The sequence below is a fragment of the Rana temporaria genome, chromosome 2 (assembly GCF_905171775.1).
Source record: "Rana temporaria chromosome 2, aRanTem1.1, whole genome shotgun sequence".
NCBI lineage: Eukaryota > Metazoa > Chordata > Amphibia > Anura > Ranidae > Rana > Rana temporaria.
Window position 1 is genome coordinate 4,290,073 of NC_053490.1, and position 27,089 is coordinate 4,317,161.

Here is a 27,089-nt window from a genome sequence, read left to right on the forward strand (position 1 = left end):
CAACGCAGTGACTTAAAACACTACGACGTACTGAGAAAAATGAAGTTCAATGCTTCCGAGCATGCGTCGACTTGATTCTGAGCATGCGTGGATTTTTGACCGATGGACTTTCCCACAGACGATCGTTTTTTTCTATCGTTTTTTTATCCATAAGAAAAATTTTCAACAGGTTCTATTTTTTTTCACAGATGGATAAAAAAAACAATGGGGCCCACACACGATCGGTTCGTCCAATGAAAACGGTCCATCAGTCTGTTTTCATCAGACGAACCGATCGTGTGTACAGGGCTTAAGAACTGTCATTTATAGGAGTGAGAGTGATGAGGGGATTATAGGATGAGTGTCCCCTCCCCCTCTATCACTCATTGTCATCTTCCCAACACAAGAAGTCCTGCACTCCCTGATCTAGTCCATGATTTAGTCATGAATAACAGCGGGGCTGAGCCCCACCAGAGGTCAGAGAGTGAGGATGTGGGAAGAACAACCAAGATGAAGACTGGACTGATCCTGAAGACCACCATCATTGGGTTATTGACTCCTCCCTCTTTATCACTTTCTTTTTTAAGGTTCCAAAGATTATTATCAACATGTAGAAGTTTGTGCTCCAATCAAATCATCAGATATAAAATCAAACCACTATGAAATAAGTAAATAGGAAATTGCTCATATAATACCCAGATATGAGATATAACAGAACTGCTCCGATATTGGTAAATGAACGAAAACAGAACAAAAATATGAGAGAGGGACTGAAGTTCTGCTTTCCTTGGAGCGCCGCCTGTCTCTTAAAGCCCAGCCCCCTGACTCTATCGGCAAGCTGTATTGGCTGAGAGAAGCAGGCTCCCATCAATCCTTTCCCTTTCCTATGCAGTTCCACACATTGCACTCATTCACATTATCTCTTTGGTGCCCTCTGCTGGCCTTTTCTAAATCAGCAAACAGAATTCCATCCCCAGCCTATAATAATAGTACATTAACCACTTGACGACCAGCCGCGGTCAGCGGGTTGGCTCGTTCCAACGAATCACCATACTCGTATGTTGGCTCCTTTAAGAGCCATAGCAGGTGCAGGCGCGTGCCCGCTGCACTGCAGGGGACCTGATGCGTGTGGCAGGCAGCTGCGAGGTCTGTTGACCACCCGAGATTGTGGCCACGGGAGCAAGAATGGGGATCTGTGTGTGTAAACAGATCCCCGTTCTGACAGGAGAGGAGAGACAGATCTGCTGTTCTTAGCAATCAGGAAAAGCGATCTCTCTCCTCCTCCAGTCAGACCCTCCCCCCCACAGGTAGAAACACATATAACCCTGTGATCGCCTCCTAGTGTTAACACCTTCACTGCCAGTGACATTTACACAGTAATCAGTGCATTTTTATAGCTCTGATCTCTGTATAAATGTCAATGGTCCCAAAAATGTGTCAAAAGTGTCCGATGTGTCCGCCGCAATGATGCAGATCGCCGCCATTACTAGTAAAAATAATATCCCATAAGTCTAAATCTATCCCCTATTTTGCAGATGCTATAACTTTTGCACAAACCAATCAATATACGCTGATTGCTATTTTTTTTACCAAATATATGTAGAATACATATCGGCCTAAACTGATGAATAAATTATTGCTTTTTTGGGATATTTATTACAGCAGAAAGTAAAAAATAGATTTTTTTTTTCAAACATGAAAAGTAGTAACCCCGGGAGAATTCCTCTGTCACAGATCTCGCTAGATCCGGGTATGGGACACAATGTAAGACTCATACCCCAGATGACTAAGACAAGCAATGCCTATGGAGAAAATCAACATTTTACTACCAGCTGAACCCCAGAATCTCCATAAATCCATCCTAGAGACATGAACTGTGTCTGCAGCACAGAGAAGGAAGATTATCCGAGAGAAATACAGGAATACAGGACGGGGAACACAGCTCAGGAAAGTGACCAGGGGATTACAGGCTGATATCACCCAGTCCCCGCCCTACTCTGGACCAATCAGTGAGCAGTATGGGTGGAGGAATGGATTTAGTGTTAATGACCCACCTGTGCTGATCTCTGTAGGAGTGTCCTCCTCTATAAATGTCCCCGTTATTCCATCCTCCTCCATAGACTGCTGATCATCCCTCACATACGTCTCTTCTTCTTCTGATTTCACCTCAAATTCTATATCGATTGGATCTCCACTCTAAACCAAGAAAATCCGAGAAAAGATCGTCTGTAAAACATAAGCTTTAACCCCTTCCCGCCTTATGGTAAAACAAATGTTAATGCCTAAGCACCGTTTTGCAACTTTGACATGTGCTAGTAAAACCGTACATATCATCATAACGGCAGTGGGCCAGATTCACAAAGAGATACGATGGCCGTCGTTCCCGCGCCGAGTTTTGAATTTTTTACGTTGTTTGCTTAAGTCGGTCGCGAATACAGATGGACGTAATTTACGTACACGTCGAAACCAATGACGTCCTAGCAACGTCATTTGGAGCAATGCACGCAGGGAAATTTAGCCGGCGGCGCATGCGCAGTACAATCGGCGCGGGGACGCGCCTGATCTAAATAGTAAACTCCCCCTAGCCGCGGAATTTGAATTCCGTCGGGGGATTTACGATCCGCCGGCGCAACTTTAGAGGCAAGTGCTTTCTGAATACAGCACTTGCCTCTAAAAATTGCGCTGGCGGATCGTAAATAAGATAGATTACGCAGATCTAAAGATCCGCTGATCTATCTGAATCTACCCCAGTAACACTAATACTAATTACAAATATATATATTTATTTAACCCCTTCAATACCGGGCTTTTATACCACCTCAATACCGGGCCTATTCTGGCACTTCTCTCCTACATGTACAAATCATCATTCTTTTGCTGGAAAATTACTCAGAACCCCCAAACATGATATATGTTTTTTTTAATCAGACACCCTAGGGAATAAAATGGCGGTCATTGCTATTTTTTATCTTGCACGGTATTTGCGCAATCATTTTTCAAACGCCTTTTTTGTGGAAAAAAATGATTCCTGAATTAAAAAATAACAAAACAGTAAAGCCCAATTTCTTTGTAAAATATGAAAGATGATGTTACGCCGAGTAAATAGATACCCAACACGTCACGCTTAATAATTGCGCACATTTATGGAATGGCACCAAACTTCCGTACTTAAAAATCTCCATAGGCGATGCTTTGATATTTTTTACAGGTTACCAGTTTAGAGTTACAGAGGAGGTCTAGTGATAGAATTGTTGCACACGCTCTAACGCACGCGGCGATACCTCACATATGTGGTTTGACCAACGTTAACATATGTGGGCGGGACTTATGTGTACGTTAACTTCTGAGCACAAGCTACCGGGGACAGGGGCGTTTTAATTTTTTTTTTATTATTATTATTTTATACAAATAATTTTTTTTATCACTTTTATTCCTATTACAAGAAATGTAAACATCCCTTGTAATAGGAAAGGTGTGTGACAGGTCCTCTTTATGAAGAGATGCGGGGGGGTCAATAAGGCTCCACATCTCTCCTCCAGGCTGGAAAGCATGAGATCGTGAAATTTTTTTTATCGGTCTCATGCTTACTAGCCGCAATCGCGGCTTTGTTTACTTCTGAGAACCCGGCGTGATGTCATCATATCGCGCCCGGGCCTACGACGGTCATAGAGATGACTGGTGACCATCTGGTCACCAGTCATCTCTATGCTTCCCTTCCGGCGCCGGACGATTTATTCTCTGGGACCCCAATGGCACGGGAGAGCCCGGAGAAGCTCCCCTCCCACCGCCTATAAGAACGATCAAGTGATGGAACTGCCGCTATGATCGTTCTTATCGTGAACATAATCGCCGGCAGAAGAGAAGGATATCTGAGTAGCTGCACCCATCATTCAGATATCACCTCACAAAGCCCAGGACGTCATATGACGTCCACCCAGGATGGGAGATCCCCCCTGTGGACGTCAAATGACTATGGCTGGGTAATGAAGTGGTTAAATCTGCACACAAAAATACTGACCTAAACACTAACCCCGGCACTGACCTTTATTATTATTCATTTTTATTTTACACACAGTTTTTTTTTGTCTCTGCAAGGAGAGAGAGATACAATGCATTTCTCTCTTCCATTCAAAGAGAGAAAACACGGGGGCGGGCGTCACAGTGAGCAGGTGACCCAGAACCAGGAGTTCCAGGACCCAATCATTAGTACAAGACCTGGGGCTGACGGTGAGACCTTGCAGTACGCTCCCAGCACAAAGACACATACCCATATATGAAGCCCTATGGAAAAACACCCAGTCCGGTGGGGCTTCATATATGCGCTCGCTCAGCGGGAAGGGGTTAATAATGTGACATCACATATATAAAATCCTCACATCCCCTCCACGAGTCCATGTTCTAGATGCTCCACCCCACCAACCTTGTAACAGTGAGGGATGGTGTGACCTTCCTGTGTGGAATCCCGGGAATACAGAGGACGGGGACATCTCTCTGGTGGGGTCCAATTACTGGAATCATCTGTAGGAAACACACACACTGACTGGATCCATTGTTTCTATGTGTTTATCAGATGATGGGGGATCTAGGTGGAGCCTCCATACTACTCTCTGAATATATTATGGGTCACCTGTGCTATTCTCTGTAGAAGTGTCCTCCTCTATGAATGTCCTCGTCATTCCAGCCTCCTCCGTATATTGCTGATCATCCCTCACATACGTCTCTTCTACTTCACCCTCAACTTTCATGTTCATCAGATCTTCACCCTAAACCAAGAAAATATCTTGTAGGATCCATACACCACCTCCACAAGTCATTTTCATGTTCTAGATGCTTCATCCCACCAACCTGATCTTCCTGTGTGGAATCCCGGGAATACAGAGGACGGGGACATCTCTCTGGTGGGTTCCCATTACTGGATCCATCTGTAGGAAACACACACACTGACTGGATCCATTGTTTCTATGTGTTTATCAGATGATGGGGGATCTAGGTGGAGCCTCCGTACTGCTCTCTCCTTTACAATAAAGTCTCCTCTTACCCGGTGATGTGAGGGGCGGCTGATTGTCCATCATGATGTCCTTGTAGAGATCCTTGTGTCCTTCTAAATACTCCCACTCCTCCATGGAGAAATAGACAGTGACATCCTGACACCTTATAGGAACCTGACACACACAATGATACAGTCACCATCCAGACACACCCCTTGTCTGTTACTGGATAATGTCCCAGAATTCCCAGAATCCTCCTCACCTCTCCTGTCAGTAGCTCCATCATCTTCTTGGTGACTTCTAGAATCTTCTCCATGTTGTGTCTCTCAGGTTTTAGGGAGTCACATGGAGGCACTGTGATGGTCATGTGATCTTCTGACTTCACAAGAGGAAATCTCTGTATTGGAGAACCAATAGGAATATCATGTTAGAATCCCAGAATCCTCCTCACCTCTCCGGTCAGGTCTGTGTTTTATTAATAGAGATAAGAGCGATGTCATGTGACCTCCCAGAATCCTCCTCACCTCTCCGGTCAGGTCTGTGTTTTATTACTAGAGATAAGAGTGATGTCATGTGACCTCCCAGAATCCTCCTCACCTCTCCGGTCAGGTCTGTGTTTTATTACTAGAGATAAGAGTGATGTCATGTGACCTCCCAGAATCCTCCTCACCTCTCCGGTCAGGTCTGTGTTTTATTAATGGAGGTAAGAGTGATGTCATGTGACCTCCCAGAATCCTCCTCACCTCTCCGGTCAGGTCTGTGTTTTATTAATAGAGATAAGAGTGATGTCATGTGACCTCTCAGAATCCTCCTCACCTCTCCAGTCAGCAGGTGGATGATCTCCAGGGTGAGGTTTAAAATCCTCTCAGTCATGTGACTCCGGTCCTCCTCCATCCTCATTGGTGACTGGTATCCCTGTGGACCAATAATTGATAACAGAGAATTATCTGGACTGTACTGGTTGTACAATATTAGGATGGGGGTGTATGGGGGATAATATGAGGGTTTCTATCATGTAAGAAAAAAGAAAGAGGATTTGGGACTTTATATGAGGACATTGGATTGTACCTCCATCCCCGATACTTGAGATATATAGGAGCAAGGTCTGAGGCCTCGTACACACGACAGAGTTTCTCGGCAGAATTCACCGAGAAACTCGGTCAAAACCCGGATTCTGCCGAGAAACTCTGTCGTCTGTACACTTTTGGCTCGATGGAGCCGCCGAGGAGCTCGTCGAGAAAATAGAGAACATGTTCTCTATTTTCTCGTTGTTCAATGGGAGAAGGTGGCCCGCCGAGCTCCTCGGCAGCTTCATCCCAGAACTCGACGAGGAACTCGATGTGCCTGGCACGTCGAGTTCCTCGGCCGTGTGTACGGGGCCTGAGACTTTATATGAAACATGCAGCCAGGGAGGCAACACAACACAATGATGTCTGGTAGGTAAAACATTATAATAACCGCCATATATCTTGCATAATAACAAACCTTCTAATTTAATAAATTACAGAAACATTTTATTCCATATAATAGTAATATGGGGCCAAATTCTCAAAACCATGTGTAAATTTAGGATTATCTAACTTATGTCATTTAAGTTACGGCGCCCTAAGTTGGTGTCGTAACTACCGTATTCTCAGTGCATTTGCGCACAAAACTGCGCCATCCTTAACTTAAGTTTCAATGCGTAAGGCGTGGTTATGGCAAGTGGGAGTGAAGTGGGCGTGCTTCATTGTAATGAGCCGTGACCCCATGCAAATGAAGTGCCGGCCGTACTGCGCATGCGCGCACGAATCTGGACCTCAATGCGCATGTGCAGAACTTTGGTCAGCGCAATCAGTGAGATAGGTAAAAGGCCAAGCGTACTTAGTTTGAAGATCGCCCTGTGTCTAAATAGCCCCAGTCAAACACACTTCAATTGCAAAAGTATTTCCCTGTGTTCCCTTCCTAAAGCAAGTTGCTTCTGCTTTGAACGTTTGTCAGTGTTTGTTGGTAAGATTGTTTTGTGAGAAAAGTGTTTGTGGAGTTGGAGGGTATAGTTGGTGTTTGTTTTTGCTAATTTGTTTTTTGTTTTGATTGTTTGCCTGTTTGTTTTTCATAATAGTTTTTTTTGGGTTTTGTTTATATTTTTTGTTTTCCTTTTTTGCCTGTTTGTTTTCGAATTAATAGTAGCTGTCTGTCTATTTTTTATTTAGGCTTGTTTGTAGTTTCTTTGGTGTGTGTGTGTATTGTTGTTTGTTTGTTGGGTGAGTTCCCTGTTGCTGGGTGTTGTCTGTCATGGCTCCCAAGCGCAGGAAGCTAAATTTTTCACCGGCAGAGAAGCATATACTTGCTCAGGGCGTCATTAAATTTGGGCGATTTCTCCATGGCCCTGAGAGCCACACCACCACCCCGGCCAGGAGGAAGGAGATCCTTCAAAAGATCACCTATCGGATCAATGCGGCGGGGGGGGGGGAGACCAGGACCATCGCTGGAGTTCAAAAAAAAATAAATGACTTGAGGAGCGTGTCCCGGAACAAGCTGGCAACGCTGCATGCCCATACCAGGGGCACTGGAGGAGGGGGACCCTGCCCAGTCAGGATGAGTGAGGAGGAATGGGCAGTGGCCCAGTGTTTCCACCCACAGCAGGTGGTGGGCCTGCCTGGCTTTGACAATGATCCTCTTATGAGGACAGGTAATTTTTTTGAATTTCTATCTGGTGATTAGCATGTGTGGGTGGGGGAAGGGAAGATGTGCCAAGTGTATGGATCCAACAACCTGTGATTGTTTTGTGTCCTCCCCAGATGGCCAGGAGGTTGCAGCCCCATCAGCCCAGGAGGTGGCAGCCCCATCAGCCCAGGAGGTGGCAGCCCCATCAGCCCAGGAGGTGGCAGCCCCATCAGCCCAGGAGGTGGCAGCCCCATCAGGTCAGGAGGTTGCTGGCCCATCAGGTCAGGAGGTTGCAGGCCCATCAGGACAGGCTGCTGCACCACCCCCAAGACAGGCTCATGCAGAGTCCCAAGAAGGGCAGGATTCGCCATGGGAGGGGAGTGCCCACAACTCCCCTAATTTGGATGTTGAGTGGGAGGAGGATGAGGGGGAGGAAGATGACAATATTCTGATTGGGCAGGAAATAATGATGGGCCAAGATATGACCTTTGAATCATCCCCTGAGGGAACCCCACAGGCGCCCAGAAGTCAGGCCACCATCATGGGTCGCCCCTTCCAACCCTCCTCCAACATGCAGCAGCACCCATGGCTCACTCCAACTCCTCCTCCAAGGCCACAAGCCTCAGGGGCAAGTAGGATGCCGACCCCTGAAAACAGGGGGGGGTTGGTGCGTCTGCCGGTCAGTCTGTTGAGGGACAATGTCCGGCAGACCCGCAGTCTGTCTGCAATACAAAAAACAATGAGCAAGGTGGAGCGCAGCCTGGGTGCAATGAGGGAGTCACTGGGTGACGTGGCCACCAACTCCGTGGGGGTCATCACCTGTTTGTGGGACCTGAGGAACGCCACAACAGGTGTGGCCCAGGAGGTGACTGCCCTCACCCAGGCTGTGCAGGCCAATACCCGGGCTGTGCAGGCCAATACGGCTGACATAACTTCCTGTCTGACAAGGATAGCCGTTGCCTTGGAGGGAAGGCCAGCAGGAGGACAGACACCAGGGGAGGCTGCTTCCTCCCCTGTACAGTCCCCCCGCCCTGAAAATACTCCCTCCCCTGCACAGTCCCCCCCCCTGAAAATACTCCCTCCCCTGCACAGTCCCCCCCCCCTGAAAATACTCCCTCCCCTGCACAGACCCCCCCGTGAAGATCCCCCAGTCGGCCGTGGCCGTCCCCGTGGCCGTCCCCGTGCCCGTCCCCGTGACCGTGCCCGTGCCCGTGGGCAGCCCAGAAGGAGCACTCGGCAACATCCCTAATTTGCAGGGGTACTTTTTTTTTTTTTTTTTTACACTGTACTTATGATTTGGTATATGTGTGTGAATGATGTGTGAATGTGGGGGGATGGCATTCCTGAAAACATAAGGGTGTCACCCTCAGTTTTGGTGGAGTAGGGATCCCCAGGACCAGGGAGAAGTCATCCTAGGTTCCTGAATGGTGTATGAATGCACAGTGACATAATTGGAGCCGTGGCGGGGCGTTACTGCTCCCAAGTACCAAAGGGGGGGGGGTACTTGGATCTAATCCAATTCGATGTGCATGTGATGTGTCTGTGCTAGGGACCACAGTGACGTGCATTCATGCATTCTCATTGTGAGATAATTAATGTGCGTTTTGTAAATAAAAATAAACATTCTCTTTGGCATATAAGTAATGTGCATTTATTTACCAAAATAAAGATTTAAACGTCACATAATCTCTGTGATTTGGTCTTGGCAAATCAAAAACAAAAATAGTATTAGGATGCATTTACTGGGCAAAGATGCCTTCAGACAGTTGTCTCCTGATTGCCTGGCCCTCAGCAGACCGGGTAGAGGGGTTTGGGGGGGGGGGGGGATTGCCTGGGTGGGGGGTTAGGTCAGGAGATATCTCCACATGCATGCCCCTTCTTAATGCAAAATTGTGCAGTATGCAACATGCACCAATAATTTTGCATACAAAGTCTGGGGAATACAATAGTGTACCCCCAGTCTTGTCCAGGCATCTGAATCGTGACTTTAGCATGCCAAAAGTCTGCTCTACTATAGCCCGGGTCTGGCTGTGCACCTCATTGTATTTTCGTTCTCCGGGTGTTTGGGGGTTCCTAAAGGGGGTCATCAGGTGGGGTCCCAATGCATATCCTGAGTCACCTGTAAGGGAAAAGACAGGAGGATATTAGTCATGCATGTGCCCCTTGTGATGTCTCCATCATGGGGGGGGCATACCTGACACCAATGTCACTCACCAATCAGCCAGCTGTCTCCATACACGTTCATCTCAAAGTCTCTGTAGATCTTGGTCTGCCTTAGTATGAAACTATCATGGCACGAGCCGGGAAACTTGGCACAAACGTGCCAGATGAGGCCATGTGCATCGACAATCATCTGGACATTGATCGAATGCCAGCCTTTCCTGTTTCTGAACAGGTGTTCAGTATCATGGGGGGGCTGGAGTGCCACATGGGTGCAGTCAATCGCCCCGATGATCTTAGGAAAGCCAGCAATATTGTAAAAGTCTGTCATTGCTTGCACACGCTGGTCCTCCTGGGTGGGCATGACAAACTGGTGGCTCATGCGCCGCAGTATGGCAGGGACCACCTGATGTAGGCATTTACTCATGGTTGACTGCACCATGCCAGCCACACCTCCAGATGCTCGCTGGAATGAGCCACTCGATAAAAAATGGAGGGTTGCCATAACTTTTTCAAGAGGTGTCAGGGCATGGGAACGTAGGGTTGGGGCGATTAGATCCTCATGAAGGAGTTGGGTGATCTCCAGGATGGCCTCCCTATCAAATCGGTAGTTGCCGATGACCTCATAAGCTGGCATTTGCCAAATATCACGGCGTGGCCGATAAACACGCGCCTGTGCCCTCATCCTCCTCCTCTGTGCCCTCCTCCTCCTTTGTGCCTGTAAGGCAGCAAGTGCCGTCAAAATCATTGCTGGTCCTGGCATTTTTCAACAACAACCTTCACAACTAGAGCTGTAACCTCTAGTCACTTCCTTCTGCAAACCCTTCCACAGCATGTGTAAAATTAGGGCTGGTTTTATAATGTGGAAATTTAGTCAGAAAAACTAACAGGTGCGCACAGGGCGGAAAATACGGCACACACACTTAATTCTGAGAATCGCCCTAACTCCCTCATTTGCATCTTTGCCTATCAAAAACAGCGGCGAGCCTAGCGTAATTTGCGCCCGGGAATGCGCAGGCGTAACTAATTTAAGTACGGCTGAAAATACGGAAATCTTTGCTTAAGTCGTTTTGACGATCGCGCGCAAATATACGCGCAGTGTAAAATTAGAAAAATGGAGTTAAGTCTGCGTATCTCTTTTGAGAATTTGGCCCATAGTGACATATTGGCTTAGCAACATATTGGTTTAACAATGGTAACATCATAAAAAACGCCAGACTCATTGGGCCAAATTCTCAAAAGAGATACGCAGACTTAACTGCTGTTCAGCCTGCGTATCCCTGTGCCTAACTTTGGAAACGATCCTCAAAAGGCTTTTTCCAAAGTTAGGCAGAAAATCTGACATGTGTAAGACACTTACACGGTCAGATTTTAGGATGCAGTACCGCATCCGCCACTGGGGGCATTTCTCATTGAAATCCAGCTTTGCGTATGCAAATGAGGACTTAAGCAGATTTTCAAAGCATTTCAGCACTTTGATTTCTGCCTAAGTTCCGAATTTGCCGGCGCAAAATTAGGGCTGGTTTTACAATGTGGAAAGTTAGCCAAACCTTGTAAAGGCCCATTCCAGCGACGGCATTTGCTATGCATTCCTGAGGGAGAACTCCACGGCAATTTTTAAATTCAAAACCGGCATGGGTTCCCCCCCAGGAGCATACCAGGCCCTTAGGTCTGGTATGGGTTGTAAGGAGACCCCCCCACGCCGAAAAATTGACGTAGGGGGTCCCCCTACAATCCATACCAGACCCGTATCCAAAGCACGCTACCCGGCCGGCCAGGAAAGGAGTGGGGACGAGCGAGCGTCCCCCCCCTCCTGAGCCGTGCCAGGCCGCATGCCCTCAACATGGGGGGGTTGGGTGCTCTGGGGCAGGGGGGCGCACTGCGGGCCCCTCCACCCCAGAGCACCCTGTCCCCATGTCGATGAGGACAGGACCTCTTCCCGACAACCCTTGCCATTGGTTGTCGGGGTCTGCGGGCGGAGGCTTATCGGAATCTGGGAGTCCCCTCAAATAAGGGGGCCCCCAGATACCGGCCCCCCACCCTAAGTGAATGGATATGGGGTACATCGTACCCCTATCCATTCACCTGGAGGCAAAAAGTAAAATGTAGTAAACACACAACACAAGGCTTTTTAAAATATTTTATTATTCTGCTCCGGATGCCCCCCCTGTCTTCGTTATTAGCTCAATTACCAGGGGGGGCTTCTTCTTCCGCTCTCCGGGGGTCTTCCACTCTCCGGGGGTCTTCTCCGCTCTCCGGGGGGGGGCTTCTCCGGACTCCGGGGGGCTTCTTCCATCTTCTCCCCTCTTCCGCTGTTGACTCGGCGAACCCCGGTTCTTCTGCAGCTCTCCGGTGCCTTCTTCTTCAGCGCTGGCTGCCTGCTATCTTTGTGTGTTAGCTCGATTTCAAACAGGCAGCCAGCGCCGTCTTCTGTGACGTCAGGGTCTTCTGGTCTTCTCCCTTCTTCCGATGTTGCCTCGTCGCCTGTTGTCGCTGTAATGATGGAAGCGCGCCTTGCATCACATTTATATAGGCATCACCGTCCCATCATGCTCCGGCAGGTACCCACGTGGTGGGTGCACGTGGGTAGGCACCCACCACGTGGGTACCTGCCGGAGCATGATGGGACGGTGATGCCTATATAAATGGGATGCAAGGCGCGCTTCCATCATTGCAGTGACAACAGGCGACGAGGCAACATCGGAAGAGAGAAGAACAGAAGACCCTGACGTCACAGAAGACCGCGCCGGCTGCCTGTTACTAATTGAGCTAACACACAAAGATAGCAGGCAGCCAGCGCTGAAGAAGAAGGCACCGGAGAGCTGCAGAAGAACCGGGGTTCGCCGAGTCAACAGCGGAAGAGGGGAGAAGATGGAAGAAGCCCCCCGGAGTCCGGAGAAGCCCCCCCCCGGAGAGCGGAAGAAGAAACCCCCCCCCCGGAGAGCGGAGAAGACCCCCCCGGAGAGCGGAAGAAGAAACCCCCCCCGGAGAGTGGAAGAAGACCCCCGGAGAATGGAAGAAGACCCCCGGAGAGCGGAAGAAGAAGCCCCCCCTGGTAATTGAGCTAATAACGAAGACAGGGGGGGCATCCGGAGCAGAATAATAAAATATTTTAAAAAGCCTTGTGTTGTGTGTTTACTAAATTTTACTTTTTGCCTCCAGTTGAATGGATAGGGGTATGATGTACCCCATATCCATTCACTTAGGGTGGGGGGCCGGTATCTGGGGGCCCCCTTATTTGAGGGGACTCCCAGATTCCGATAAGCCTCCGCCCGCAGACCCCGACAACCAATGGCAAGGGTTGTCGGGAAGAGGTCCTGTCCTCATCGACATGGGGACAGGGTGCTCTGGGGTGGGGGGGCCCGCAGTGCGCCCCCCTGCCCCAGAGCACCCAACCCCCCCATGTTGAGGGCATGCGGACTGGCACGGCTCAGGAGGGGGGGGGCGCTCGCTCGTCCCCACTCCCATTCCTGGTCGGCCGGGTAGCGTGCTTTGGATACGGGTCTGGTATGGATTGTAGGGGGACCCCCTACGTCAATTTTTAGGCGTGGGGGGGTCTCCTTACAACCCATACCAGACCTAAGGGCCTGGTATGCTCCTGGGGGGGGAACCCATGCCGTTTTTTTCTTTGAAAATTGGCATGGAGTTCTCCCTCTCAGGAATGCATACTGAGCGACGCTGACATTTTTTTTTATAATTATTTGTTTTCCCGGCGCGTCTTTTTTTTTCACCCGTCGCAACTTTAGTGTCCCGTCGAAATTCTCAAAGCCGACCGGCGTTAATTACGTTCGCGCGCTGCACGTCGGGAAAATGACGTCACACGCATGCGCAGTACGGCCGGCGCGGGAGCGCGCCTCATTTAAATTTTAAACGCCCCCAGGAGAGGAGGACCGCCTTACGACGGCGGCACTTAAGTTACACAGCGTGTAATTTCTACCTAAGTGCTTTGACGATCAGGCACTTAGGTAGAAATTTTAAGTCAGTGTAACTTAACTGCTGAAATTTAAGTTACGCAGAGTTTTTGAGAATTTGGCCCATTGTGCTTGTCTCCACAGCATAAAACATAATTGAAATTGGTAGAATCCACTGGAACATATTGTTGATATTATATAAAAGTAATATGGGGGGCATCTAATAGCTTGACGTGTTTTGTGGCTAAACTCCTCAGGAGCAGATGTAGTGTAGATGTCTATAAGGGTATGAAAGGTAATTATTAAATTGGGTAATGTATAGAAGGAGCTGTACAAGAGTAAGTCCCCCACTAATACTTACAGACCAACCATGAGTCTGGGTACCAGGATTGGAGGACAAGGGCCGGCCAGGTCATCAGCCTTGGGAGCTGAGGCGGTAGTCCCCAGGATGCCGATGGAATGGCCAACAAAGAAAGAAGTTCCCAGGGATGAGTCCCCCAGGGATAGTGAAGGGTAGTGTAAGCCTTCCTTAACGTGGCTTACACTACCCTTCACTATCCATGGGGGACCCATCCCCCGGGGGCTGCTTTCTTTTTTGGCCATTCCATCGGTGTCCTGGGGATTACCGCCTCAGCTCCCGGGGCCGATGACCTGCCCTTGTCCTCCAATGCCGGTACCCAGACTCATGGTTGGTTTGCAAGTATTAGTGGGGACTTACTCTTGTACAATTCCTTCTACACAATACCCAATTTAATAATTACCTTTAATACCCTTATAGAACTCTACACTGCATCTGCTCCTGAGGAGTGGCAGTTTAGCCATGAAACGGGTCAAGCTATTAGATGCCCCCCATATTACTTTTATATGATATCAACTATGTTCCAGTGGATTCTACCAATTTCAATTATGTTTTATACTGTGAAGACAAGCACAATGAGTTTGGCGTTTTTATGATGTTACCATTGCTAATCCAATAAGTTGCTATGTCAATATGTCACTATATTACTATGTTACTATGATATGGAATACAATGTTTCTGTATTTTATTATATTGGATGGTTTGTTATTATGCAAGATATATGGCGGTTATTATAATGGTTTACCTACCAGACATCATTGTGTTGTGTTGCCTCCCTGGCTGCATGTTTCATATAAAGTCTCAGACCTTGCTCCTATATATTTCTATCATGTAAGATTGCCCCCCCCCCCCCAGTGGGATTACACACAGAGGAACATTCAGTTTAGTGTTTGATATGTTTCTGAGGTCTGGGAGCCTCTTATCCTTTGGCCTTTATGTCTACATAAACCCCCCTACCCCCCCCCACATCTCCAAAATGAAGAGAATGTTCTGGCCACATAGGTGAGGATATTTTCTGACCCTGAGGGAAAGGGGAGATTTGGGACTTTATATGGAGCATAGGACCCATAGGTACAATGCCTCCATCCCTGTTTGACAAATCATTAAAGAAAGAGGTTTGGGACTTTGTATGAAGCATATAACAAAGGGGGGGGGGGGGTGACCATGATGCAAATTGTGTCTGACCAGTTTGTTAAATAACTGTAATTACGAAATTTCAATACAATGCACATAAAGAGTATAATAGAATAAAAATGAATTCCATATATGATGTGTACAACCAAAACATCATAATAAGATAGCATAATAATAATGTCAGACACATAACCCATGTTTCTTTTTCGTACATCACGGGACACATAGCTGCATAGTAATAACTATGTGGGTTATAGGCCTACCTTCAGGTGATGGACACTGGCACACCCAAGACTGGAAGTCCCCTCCCCTATATAACCTCTCCCATGCCGAGAGTACCTCAGTTTTTCCGCCAGTGTCTAAGGTGTTGGTCACGGTTAAGATGTGTTATGAAGAGCTCTGCTGGAAAGATCCTTCTGGATCAAGCAAGCTATTCAACTGGATCCATCCAAAGTGCCACTGAGACCAAAGTGGATGGTACCCGTGCCTCGGTAAAGAAGAGCAAGGTTTTGCCTGTAATGCCTCTCTTAGGAGGGCTGGATCCTGGTTTCCAGTACTTTGGTCAAGCCCTAGATACCAAAGGTTTTTTCTGGCAGGATACGATACAGGTCCAGGGGAGTGGAAACCCTGTCTAGGAACTAGGTCCCTGAGGGTCTGTTGACATGACCCACTGTGATGGGTGAAGAGTGGGTCTGTCTGTTTGTCAGAATCCTGTGGCACGAGAGGTAAGCGAAGGTTCCTAAGGAACTTAGTTCACTTAGAAAACTTTCTTTGAGCAGTTGTTGTCATGTCTGTAAGTTACCACTAGAAGGTGTAAGCATACCTGATTTCACATGTCTCCTCTGTATTCGCTCTGTGTGCTGGGATGATCTGTCTGCTTGCAGCCACTGGTTGTATTGAGAGGGGGAATTGCTGGGGGTCCCCATGGCAACAGAAACAAAACCTGCCGCTCTCAAGGCTGCTTGCAGCCAACCTACAGTGCTGCCATGCGTGTGCCCCTGTGGCTTCCGCTCCTCGAGTGGCTTGCGGCAAGTTTCAATGTCTCTCTCCCTCCTCCTCTCGCCCCACGCCATGTCCCGCTTGCGGCGCATGCAAGCGGGAATACTATTTTAAATAGATGGGCATTCCGGGGAGGAGAAAAAGCGGCCGTTATGTGCCTCAACTTCCACGTGTTTGGCTCGGCGCAGGGCGGCCCTATCTAATTAAAGCCTCTATTTTCAGAACAATCTGGCTGACGGAGGGACACAGCAGCGTTGGGGGCAGGCATGTAAGCTGGTGTATGCAGGCATTCCTACAGACACATCTTGCTCAGCATCAGGCTGAACTTTAATAGCAGCATTTTTTGCTGGACTATAGCTCAACAGTAGATGCGTGTTTTTTGTAAGTACCTCTGCTTTTGTGCTTAGGACTATGCCTTCCAAGATTTCAGGGACTAAGCTTCCAAAGAAGGCTCCAAAAAGGTATCACCATCAGGCTCTGAGTATCCCGGTCATGCCTCCACAGTGCCATTTCCCCTGATAAATCAGATGTGGTTGCCCAGGGTGAGCCATCGGGGCTGTCAGGTGCTGCAGCCGCCCCCTTTCCACCTGCCCCTGTTTATGCTACTGAAGACGTTTTCGCTTCAGCCCTGGGAGGATTGGAGGAGAGGTTAACGGCATTGATCGCATCTTCTTCCCAGGCCGGAAAGAAGCGTGGCAGAGCTCCCTCTCCCCCCTCGGGCTCTTTAGCAGGAGAGCAGCAGTGGCCAGATGAAGTTGATGCAGGCGGCCTTATAGAGTGTGGGCCAATGCTTGCTATCACCGAGAGGTAGCGAGTGAAAATGTGATCGTATGGGAAAATGCCATATCTTATGTCTCATACACACAACCGTTTTTTCCGGCAGGAAAATTGCCATGACAGCTTTTCGCCAGGAAAAACGGCCGTGTGTATGCTAAATTGCAGTTTTCCCGGCAGGAAAACTGCCGCGAATCGCGGCGGGAAAAAAAAGAACAAAAAGAGAGTTCTGACCCTGAAGGGGTTAATCTACATTACTGTAGCCTGCTATGTCGGGATCAGCATGTACGGTACAAAGAAAGGGTTGGAGAGTGAGGATGGAAATGACGGGAGAGAGGGGGCACCCTTGTCTTGTCCAGTTTTTTAATGTTGAAAAAGTCAGATCTGGTCTTGTTCACTTTGATAGCTGTGGACGGAGCCGACTAAAGGGGGGAAAATCACTTCAGCACATGGGTGCCCAAGCCAATATGCTCCAGAGCAGCCCGCATGAACTACCAACTGACCCTGTCAAAGCTTTGTTGGCCCTACTTCTGTTATGGATCCCAGTAGTGCAGTTCATTCTGCATCCTTCTGTGACAGCAGGCTAAAGTCTGCGGTCGGCTGATGAATTTACAGTTGGCGTTCTCCCAGAAGCCTGGACCAGTAGCTGCCTCTCAGCAAGCTGCTGGGAGAATGAGCCAGCCACTCCCATCCCCTGCACAGCCCAACACTCCAGTGAGCACTAGAGAGCCACAGCAGAGACTGAGCCAGCCGCTCCCATCCCTTGCACAGCCCAACACTCCAGTGAGTGCTGGAGGGCCACAGCAGAGACTGAGCCAGCTGCTCCCATCCCCTGCACAGCCCAACACTCCAGTGAGCACTGGAGGGCCACAGTAGAGACTGAGCCAGCCGCTCCCATCCCCTGCACAGCCCAACACTCCAGTGAGCACTGGAGGGCCACAGCAGAGACTGAGCCAGCCACTCCCATCCCCTGCACAGCCCAACACTCCAGTAAGTGCTGGAGGGTCACAGTAAAGACTGAGCAAGCCGCTCCCATCCCCTACACAGCCCAACACTCCAGTGAGAGCTGGAGGGCCACAGCAGAGACTGAGCCAGCCGCTTCCATCCCCTGCACAGTGCAACACTCCAGTGAGCGCTGGAGGGCCACAGCAGAGACTGAGCCAGCCGCTTCCATCCCCTGCACAGTGCAACACTCCAGTGAGCACTGGAGGGCCAAAGCAGAGAGCAAATGACTGACAGTCTGCTTAGAGCGGAGGTGAGAACTGAGCATTCTGCCGAGTTTCATCACTCAGAGTTTTCAGTGTAGAGGCAGGGGGGACAGATGCAGCATCAGATCAATGCTGCATCCACCTAGGTGAGTATACTTTTTGGAAAACTGAACTTTTCTTTCCAGCATTTAAAAATCCCCGGGGCAGTGCCCATCCGTTCCATGCTATCGTTTGACACCTCCTTGCCTATGAAACCAGAAAATGGGAATTTTTGATTTGGCTCCCATTGTTTCCAGTGGGGTTCTGGATCGGCATTCAAACTTTTTCGGAGTTTCTGAAGCTCGCTGATTCAAGTCAAACCTAGGGCAGCTTTGTTCATCCCTATTAGGAAGCTGGTGGCTTCAGGCATTCTGGAAACCAGTGAGGCATCCTCACCCGATTTGAGGCTGGGAGAAGTGAGAGCACAGGCCGGCACTGCTGACAGCGATCCTCACTGGGTGCACTGTGTGAGAGCCCCCATTGTACCCATGAAGGATACCCTACTGAGGAGAGCCCAGTGCTGGAATTTGGCTCCAGCGCTAGCTCCGGTAAACCAGCCCAGATCTGCGGAATGCTGGAAATTAACTTGAAATCAGGGATGGTTGGGAGGTATGTATTAGTCTCTCAGCTGGCTGACAGGTACATGTAAACAAAGGGGTTAGGATGGTGGGTGACACCATGGAAGGACAAAGAGAAGAACGTTGCTGTGATACTGAGAACAAGCGTACAACCTCTGCTGTGTCACAGAAGCTGCTAGGGACAAACAAAGGTATTGGAGATACTCGGGCAGGCTCCGGGGGGGCAGAAAAGGTGTGCCAATCACATTACACTGTAGAGGGAGTGCATTGTAATATACTTGTATAATATGATTGTAATGAATTGCTGGAGGTAAAGAGTGTCGCTATCCAGCCGGATAAAGTGAGAGGTTCCATGTCCTGGAGGAGAAGGTGGAGCACAGTGATCCCGGGCAGATTGACCCACCGATTAAGGGGTCCACATCTTCCGATGAGTGTGTGAGACACAAGGGAGAAGGTCCATCCCAGAGAGAACAAAGGATCAATCAGAACAACTTTTTTTCACATCATGGACTGTATAATGTAAGGGGGAGGTGCACTGTAGCGCACAAATAAGTACACAGTGTGTTTGGACATTTGAATGGGGCAATGTTTTATGCTGATTATTGAGAAGTACGTTGTAGTATTCTTAGTTTAATTCAAATTTCTTGCACATCACTAATGTCATAATTGAGGAGGAGGTGTACTGTAGTACACGGTGTATCTGAACGCTTGAATATTGTGGCATACATGATGAGTATTGAGTCGTTTTCTGTCTTGTGTGGCTCACAATTTATATGATATATATGGTAATTGTTTGAATATCAGTAGAAAAGTTGTATGATATTGTAGATTCTCATATATTTTCCTTTTATATATATATATATATATATATATATATATATATATATATATATATATATTATTTGATTTATGGAAGAGGTGATATATTAATGAGCTTTACTAAGGGAGTTACTCATCATAGAAGGCTTACTGCTGCACAATTCATTTATCTAATTACCTCTGCTGCCACTTCCTGTCTGTACCTGACATCACTTCCTGTCTGTACCTGACATCACTTCCTGTCTGTACCTGACATCACTTCCTGTCTATCTTCCTATCTGAGTATAAGAGAGATCACCACCTTGTGGAGCTCAGAGGAACTGCATTCCTGAGAAACATCTCATTCTGTAAGGCCTGGTTCACACCTATGCATTTTTTAGTGCATTTTCAGTTTTGCAGAAACACACTACAGTCGCTGTTGTTATGCATCACTACTTTGACATTACATACTGTTGTCATGGCAGCAGCTAGCTACCATAATCCCAGTTTTGTTAAAAATGGCGGACTGTCCTCTTTAGGATAAAAGTCGTCTCTGCAGTGGATCACATTTATCTGGGGCGGAAGAGGACCCCCCTCCCGCTGCGCTCAGGTCGTCTCTGCCGCCTAACAGAGCTGATCGGTTCCTCTCCCCTCCCCTGGATGCTGAGTGAGGGAAATTAAATTTCATTATTTTTTTATGATTGCACTTTAGTGTAAATATGAGATCCGAGGTCTTTTTGATCAGATTTTTTTTTTAAAAGGACAATGTCAAAATAAAAAATAAAAAGTAAAATAAATAAGGAAAAAAAATAATTCAAGCGCACCGTCCCGCCGAGCTCGCACGCAGGTGCGAACGCATACGTAAGTCGCATATCAAAACGGTGTTAAAATCCCACATGTGAGGTATCGCCGCGATCGTTAGAGCGAGGGCAATAATTCTAGCACTAGACCTCATATTTAACTCAAAACTGGTAACCTGTAGACATTTTTAAACGTCGCCATTGGAGATTTTTAAGGGTAAAAGTTTGTCAACGTTCTGCAAGCGGGCACAATTATGAAGCGTGACATGTTAGGTATCAATTTTCTCGGCGTAACATTATCTTTTGCAGTATAAAAAATTTGGGCTAACCTAAAAAGTGTATCTTTTTTAAAAAAAAGTGCGCTTGTAAGAGCGCTGCGCAAATACAGCGTGTCATAAAGTTTTGCAACGATCGCCATTTTATTCTCTAGGGTGTCTGAAAAAGAAATAATTATATATCTATATATACTGTTTGGGGGTAACAAATTTTCTAGCAAAAAAATAATAATATTTTAACTTAACTGGGTCTGAAAAATATGCCTGGTTCTTAAGTGGTTAACATGGTTTCCTATGGATGTAATTCACATCTATGCATTTTATGGTAAGGGCCAGGGATTTTTTTTTCTTGTTTTTGGTTCCATAGACTTCAAGGGATCAAAAATGTGTATTGCAAATATGGAATATGCAAAATGCAACCTGCATAGGTGTGAACCAGGTGTAAATCCTTATAGTATATAACATATTACTGCCTAGTCCAGCCTTTCCTAACCAGGGTTCCTCCAAGGGTTCCTCCAAGGGTTCCTAGGGGTTCCTTGAGTGGATGTTGGGAGGGAACTCTATGGAAGAAAAAAGATATTTATCCCCAAAATCCATACCAGAATCTGATCCAAGTGTGCAGTCTGGCCGGCCAGGAAAGGGTGGGGGCTGCCGGATAAGCATGCCCTCTCCTGAACCATACTAAGCCACATGCCCATCTGGCCCATCTCTGAAAGAAGAAGCCTACATGGCGTCATCTTTCAGAGCCCAGCAGAGAAATCAAGTGCTGGAAGTCGCCTTTGCTTTTTGTTAACAAGTGACAGCCGTGATCATCTGAGCTTTTACTGCACCTGTGGGTGGAAACAAGTGCCATAGACAAGAACAGTGGGAGAAATAGAGGCAAGAGTTTGTCCACAGGAGTCCAGATAGTATCAAGGAGCCAAGTGGTAGTAAGCACCAATTCCCCCTCTCCTCCCACAGAGAATCAATGCCCCTCCCATCCCCCACTGAGCACCAGTCTCCCATCTGAGCACCAGTGCCCCCCCTGCTGCCACCAAGCACCAGAAACCCCACCCCACTGAGTGCCAGTGCTCCCAATCTGCCTCCACTGAGCACCAGTGGCTCCCACTAAGTACTAAAGCTCCCATCTACCTGAGCACCAGTAACCCACTCAACACCCAGTGAGCTTCAGTGCTCCCCCTCTGCCCACACTGAGCTTCAGTCCTCCTTCAGCAGCCAGCCAGTAAGCCCCAGTACTCCTCCCTACTGAGCACCATTGCCCTCCTCAGCAGCCAGTGAACTCCAGTGCTCCCCCCACTAAGCACCAGTGTTCCCCTCCCTTTCTACCACGGCTGGGCTCTTAAAGAGGACATACAGGTACGTGATTGTGCCCAACCGTGCCCTTCTGCCGACGTATATCGGTGCAAAGGGGTCCTTAAGTGGTAAATGCAGTCACCATGAAGTGGCCAGTCTCTTGGTGAGGCATAAACGAGCATCCTTAAAAGATCAGGTGCTTCCTATCAGTCTGGATATAGATATCAGATATTCCAGCTGCTCACAAGCACACAACGAGACAAGACTTGTTTGTCTGCTGAACATTGAATGTTTATTAGAACCAAGAATACAACCTTATATACAGTTAAAGAAGAGGTAACCAGAACATAAATTAACATGAGCTAATTAACTAATCATTTACCCAGACGAGGTGACTCAAAGATATGACCTTTCAGGGTAGACGTCACGTCTCCTCGTTCACCTGCTATACAATACACATTATCATAAGTGTAAACACAGGACATCTTCACACAATAGCAGGGTCAATTAGCAGAGAGAACAGACAGATGGCTGGAGGTGTGGGCATTAGCATCTCCTTACACTGTATGTCCCAACAGTATGAATCAGTCACTCTAATATGGCATATACAGGGTCCCCAGGCATACAGCTCACAAAGAACACCGTTCCCCCAAATGCCAGGGCCCATGATCGCAAGGCAAGAGGCTAGCATTCAGTCCCCTCCAAAAGCCTCTGTCCCTGGTGAGTCTGTCACATTATACATTCATTAAATGTAACCATATTGCTACACTTAGGCCTCGTACACACCACCGAACATATCTGCTGAAACTGGTCCGCGGATCAGTTTCAGCAGACATGTTCAGTCATGTGTACGGCTGACCGGACAAATGTCCGGCGGATCGGACAGGTTTCCAGCGGACAAATGTTTCTTAGCATGCTAAGAAACATGTCCGCTTGAAGCCTGTCCGTCGGACATGTTCGGTCGTCTGTATGACTTTCCGGATATGTCCGCTCGGGCGAAAAGCCCTCGCATGCGTCAAAGTGATTCGACGCATGCGTGGAAGCATTGACCTTCCAGGGTCGCGCACGTCGCCGCGTCATCGTTGCGGCCACATCGCAACCACGTCACCGCGTTATCTGTCCGCGCGGATTTCGGTTTGATGGTGTGTACAGACATCAGACCAAAATCAACGAGCGGACATGTCCGATGAAAACGGTCCGCGGACCGTTTTCATCGGACAAGTCCGATGGTGTGTACGAGGCCTTAGAGGCGCCTCTCTTCTCTTTTATACACTGTAGCTCTTGCTGAATTTTGCTTCTAATCCTCTTGTGGAGGCTTCCATTTGTGGATGGACATTTTATGGTTTCACATCCTATTACATTGCTATAATCTTTTTATATAGAATTTTTTTGGAAAAAAAAAACTATCTAGAGGCTGATCCTGAAAGTCCTCACCACATCCCAGAAAGAAACTTGGAAAAAAGGAAGATGCCCCAGGGGATAGTATGGGCAAGGGACCATAACAGGATAAACAGAAAAATAGTACAGGAAGTATAAAAAGTGTATACATTTTATTTGATGTATAAAGATATAAACATCTAAAAACATTAATTGGAACAAAACATAAATATAGATACACGGCTGCTTAATGCTCCGACACACAATGAGTGTGTTAGTGAGTAACTTGTATAGCGCTACAAATGCAAACTAAATCTCCTCAATGGCGCTTTTTGCATCCAGTGTCGTCCTGATCCTTCAGAAGAGGTGGGTCGTTAGTTTTTTCCTAAAAGCCCGATGGTTTTCTTCCATGCAGAAGGTCGTGGGTAGAGTGCTCCAGAGCTGAGGTCCTTGGACTGCAAATCTTCGTTCTCCCTTTTGTAGCGGGATTTGGGGATTTGGAGGAGGTTTTGGTTAGTTGACCGGAGGACGCGATTGGGGTCGTAGGGTTTTATTATCTCGCAAAGGTATTGAGGAGTGTTTCCTTGTGAGCATTTGTGAGTGAGGCAGAGGGTCTTGAATGTGACCCGATCCTTTAGGGCTAGCCAAAGAAGGGTCTTCAGGGACGGGGTGATTGATTCCCAGGGTTTTTTCCCCGTTACCATTCTGGCTGCCACGTTCTGGACGACTTGTAGATGCACAATCTGGTATTTAGGTAGCCCTAGGTAGAGGGAGTTTGCGTAGTCGAGTCGGGAATTGATGAATGTTCCAATCACTATTGCTGTGTCCTCTTCCGTGATGAAGGGGATTAGTCTGCGCAGAGAAGATGGTGAGATCCACTGACTACTGATCCTATTTGTGCATCTATGGTCATGTCTGAGTCAAAGATGACTCCAAGGCTTTTGACTTTGCTGCTTGGGGTAATGGTTTGTCCAAGGATAGTGGGTGGTGTCCATGTGGTCCTAGAGTTAGGTTTTTGATTTGTGTGAAGGAGAAGAAGTTCTGCATGTTTCTGACCTGAAGCCTCCTAGTTTCACTGTCTGCGATCGATGCGTTCATAGACATCAACTCAAAGGGCCAGATTCACGTAGCTCAGCAGATCTATAGATCCGCTCGATCTACGTGAATTAAGATCCGCTCCCGCAAGTTTAGGAGGCAAGTGGCTAATTCACAAACCACTTACCTCCAAACTTGCGACGGCGGATCCTAAATCCCCCGGCGGAATTCTAATTCCGCGGCTAGGGGAGTGTACTATTTAAATCAGGCGCGTTCCCGGCGTGCATTGCTCCCACTGACGTCACTAGGACGTCAGTGGTTTCGACGTGAGCGGGACTTGCGACGCGCGTGTTCGTGAATCGGCGTACGCAAACGACGTTGGAAAATTCAAATTCGACGCGGGAACGCCAGCTATACTTAACATTGGCTGCGCCTGCTAAAAACAGGGGTAAGTATACGACGGGAAAACCGCTACGGAAACGACGTAAGAACACTGCGACGGGTCCGCGTACGTTCGTGAATTTGCGTATCTCGCTGATTTATATATTATTTATCGTAAATCACCGGGAACGCCCCCGGCGCCATTTTTAAATTGAAAAAAAGATCCGACAGTGTAACACAGTGTAACACTGTCAGATCTAGCCCTATCTATGCGTAACTGATTCTATGAATCAGGCGCATAGATAGGACCAGTGTAAGTCAGAGATACGATGGGGGATCTGTAGATACACTGTCGTATCTCTTTGTGAATCTGGCCTAAAATATATAACCAGGTTCCTGTGAGCTCTGACTTGCCGCTCTGTTCCATGGGCAGAGCCTGTCCTGGCCTCCAACACAGATCCAGATTACACCTGATCTATCCTCTATTAAGGTGTGCAGCAAGACCCTATTGATTGGGGAGGAAAACCTTTTGTCATTACCTCATATCACCCCCAGGTGGCTGCTATATAATCCAATGGACCTCTAGACTTGGGATACCATCTATCTGCAAAGATGTTGTGCACTATTTCCTTTTAAAGGAACATATGACCTGTGAGTACCCAGCTGTATAAATATTATACGTGTCTGCCTTTCTGAAATTATAGAGGAAGTAAACCCTCATGGGTGTTACTTCCTCTTTGTTTCCCTGCAAAGGTAAAGTGTGTTCCAAACACAGGAAGTTGTCATCACAAAGCGCCAATAGGCAGCTAAAGACAGAACACATGTCCTGTTTGTGTTCCAAACACAGGAAGTTGTCATCACAAAGCGCCAATAGGCTAGGGTGACCAGACATCCCCAGTTTCAGGGGACAGTCCCCTGATTGAGGACACTGTCCCTGGACCAAGTCTGTCCCTGGTTTTGTTCCCAGATTGGATTTAATAGGGGGCAGGGGCAATTTCAAAGACAGTCAGTGCTGAACTAGCTTAAGGGGTTGCATTTTTCCCATTATCTGTGCCCCTTTCTTATGGTCATGTACTGGTCGGAGCGGAGGGAATATTTCTTCAGTTTCGGGTGCATGCCCATTCAGCTTTGCTGGCATGTTCTTCTGTCTTGGCTCAAATCTTGGCCAGCCGCCTGCCTACCTCCTTGCCTTCCCTGGCAGAGTGATCTTCCTCCACTCCCCATCCAGCAGTAACCGGGGCCTGAAGAGTAAGACTTGAGAGGCTGTGAGGCGGGCGGCAACGGGGCAGAGAGTCGCTGATTGTTGCCATTACTAGTAAAGAAAAAATATGTCCCCGGATTTCATTTTAAAAATCTGGGGCCAGATCCACGTAGCGGATCATAATTTTAGTCCAGCGTAGCGTATCGTATTAACGCTACGCCGCCGCAACTTTGAGAGGCAAGTGCTGTATTCACAAAGCACTTGTCTATAAAGTTACGGCGGCGTAGCGTAAATCTGCTGGTGTAAGGGCGCGGAATTCAAATGTTAAAGATGTGGGCGTGTTTTATGTTAAAGGGTCACTAAAGGAATTTTTTTTTTAGCTAAATAGCTTACTTTACCTTACTGCAGTCCTGGTTTCATGTCCTCATTGTTTGTTTTTGCTTTGATGTTGCTGTAATTCTGCTCTGTTGTGGACACTTCCTGGTTGTCTGGCTCCTTATGAAAAAAGTCATGGGAGACTTTAGTTTCGTTTTCCTAGCCATGACTCTCTATGGCACTGTCCAGCACAGAGGCTTGAAATAACATGCAAAGACTAAACTAGTTTCACTTTCGTTTTTGCATCTAGGAGGCACATTTTATGATTGCTTTTTATCTATTTTTAATAGTTTTTAAAAGGAATCAGTTAACTATTATGTCTCTATACCCTGTAAACAAATTTTTGTTTCCTTTAGTGATCCTTTCATTTTACTTGACCCAACGTAAATGAAGTTTTTTCTGAACGGCGCATGCGCCGTCCGGGGGGGTATCCCAGTGCGCATGCTCGAAATTAACCCGCAACAAGCCAATGCTTACGACGTGAACGTCATTCTACGCAAAGCCCTATTCACGAACGACTTACGCAAACAACGTAAAATTTTCAAAATTTGACGCGGGAACGATGGCCATACTTAACATAGGATACGCCTCATATATCAGGGGTAACTATACGCTGAAAAAAGCCTTACGTAAACTATGTAAAAAAATGACGTACGTTCGGGGATCGCCGTATCTAGCTAATTTGCATACTCAACGCGGAAATCGACGGAAACGCCACCTAGCGGCCAGCGTAAATATGCACCTTAGATCCGACGGCGTACTAAGACGTACGCCAGTCGG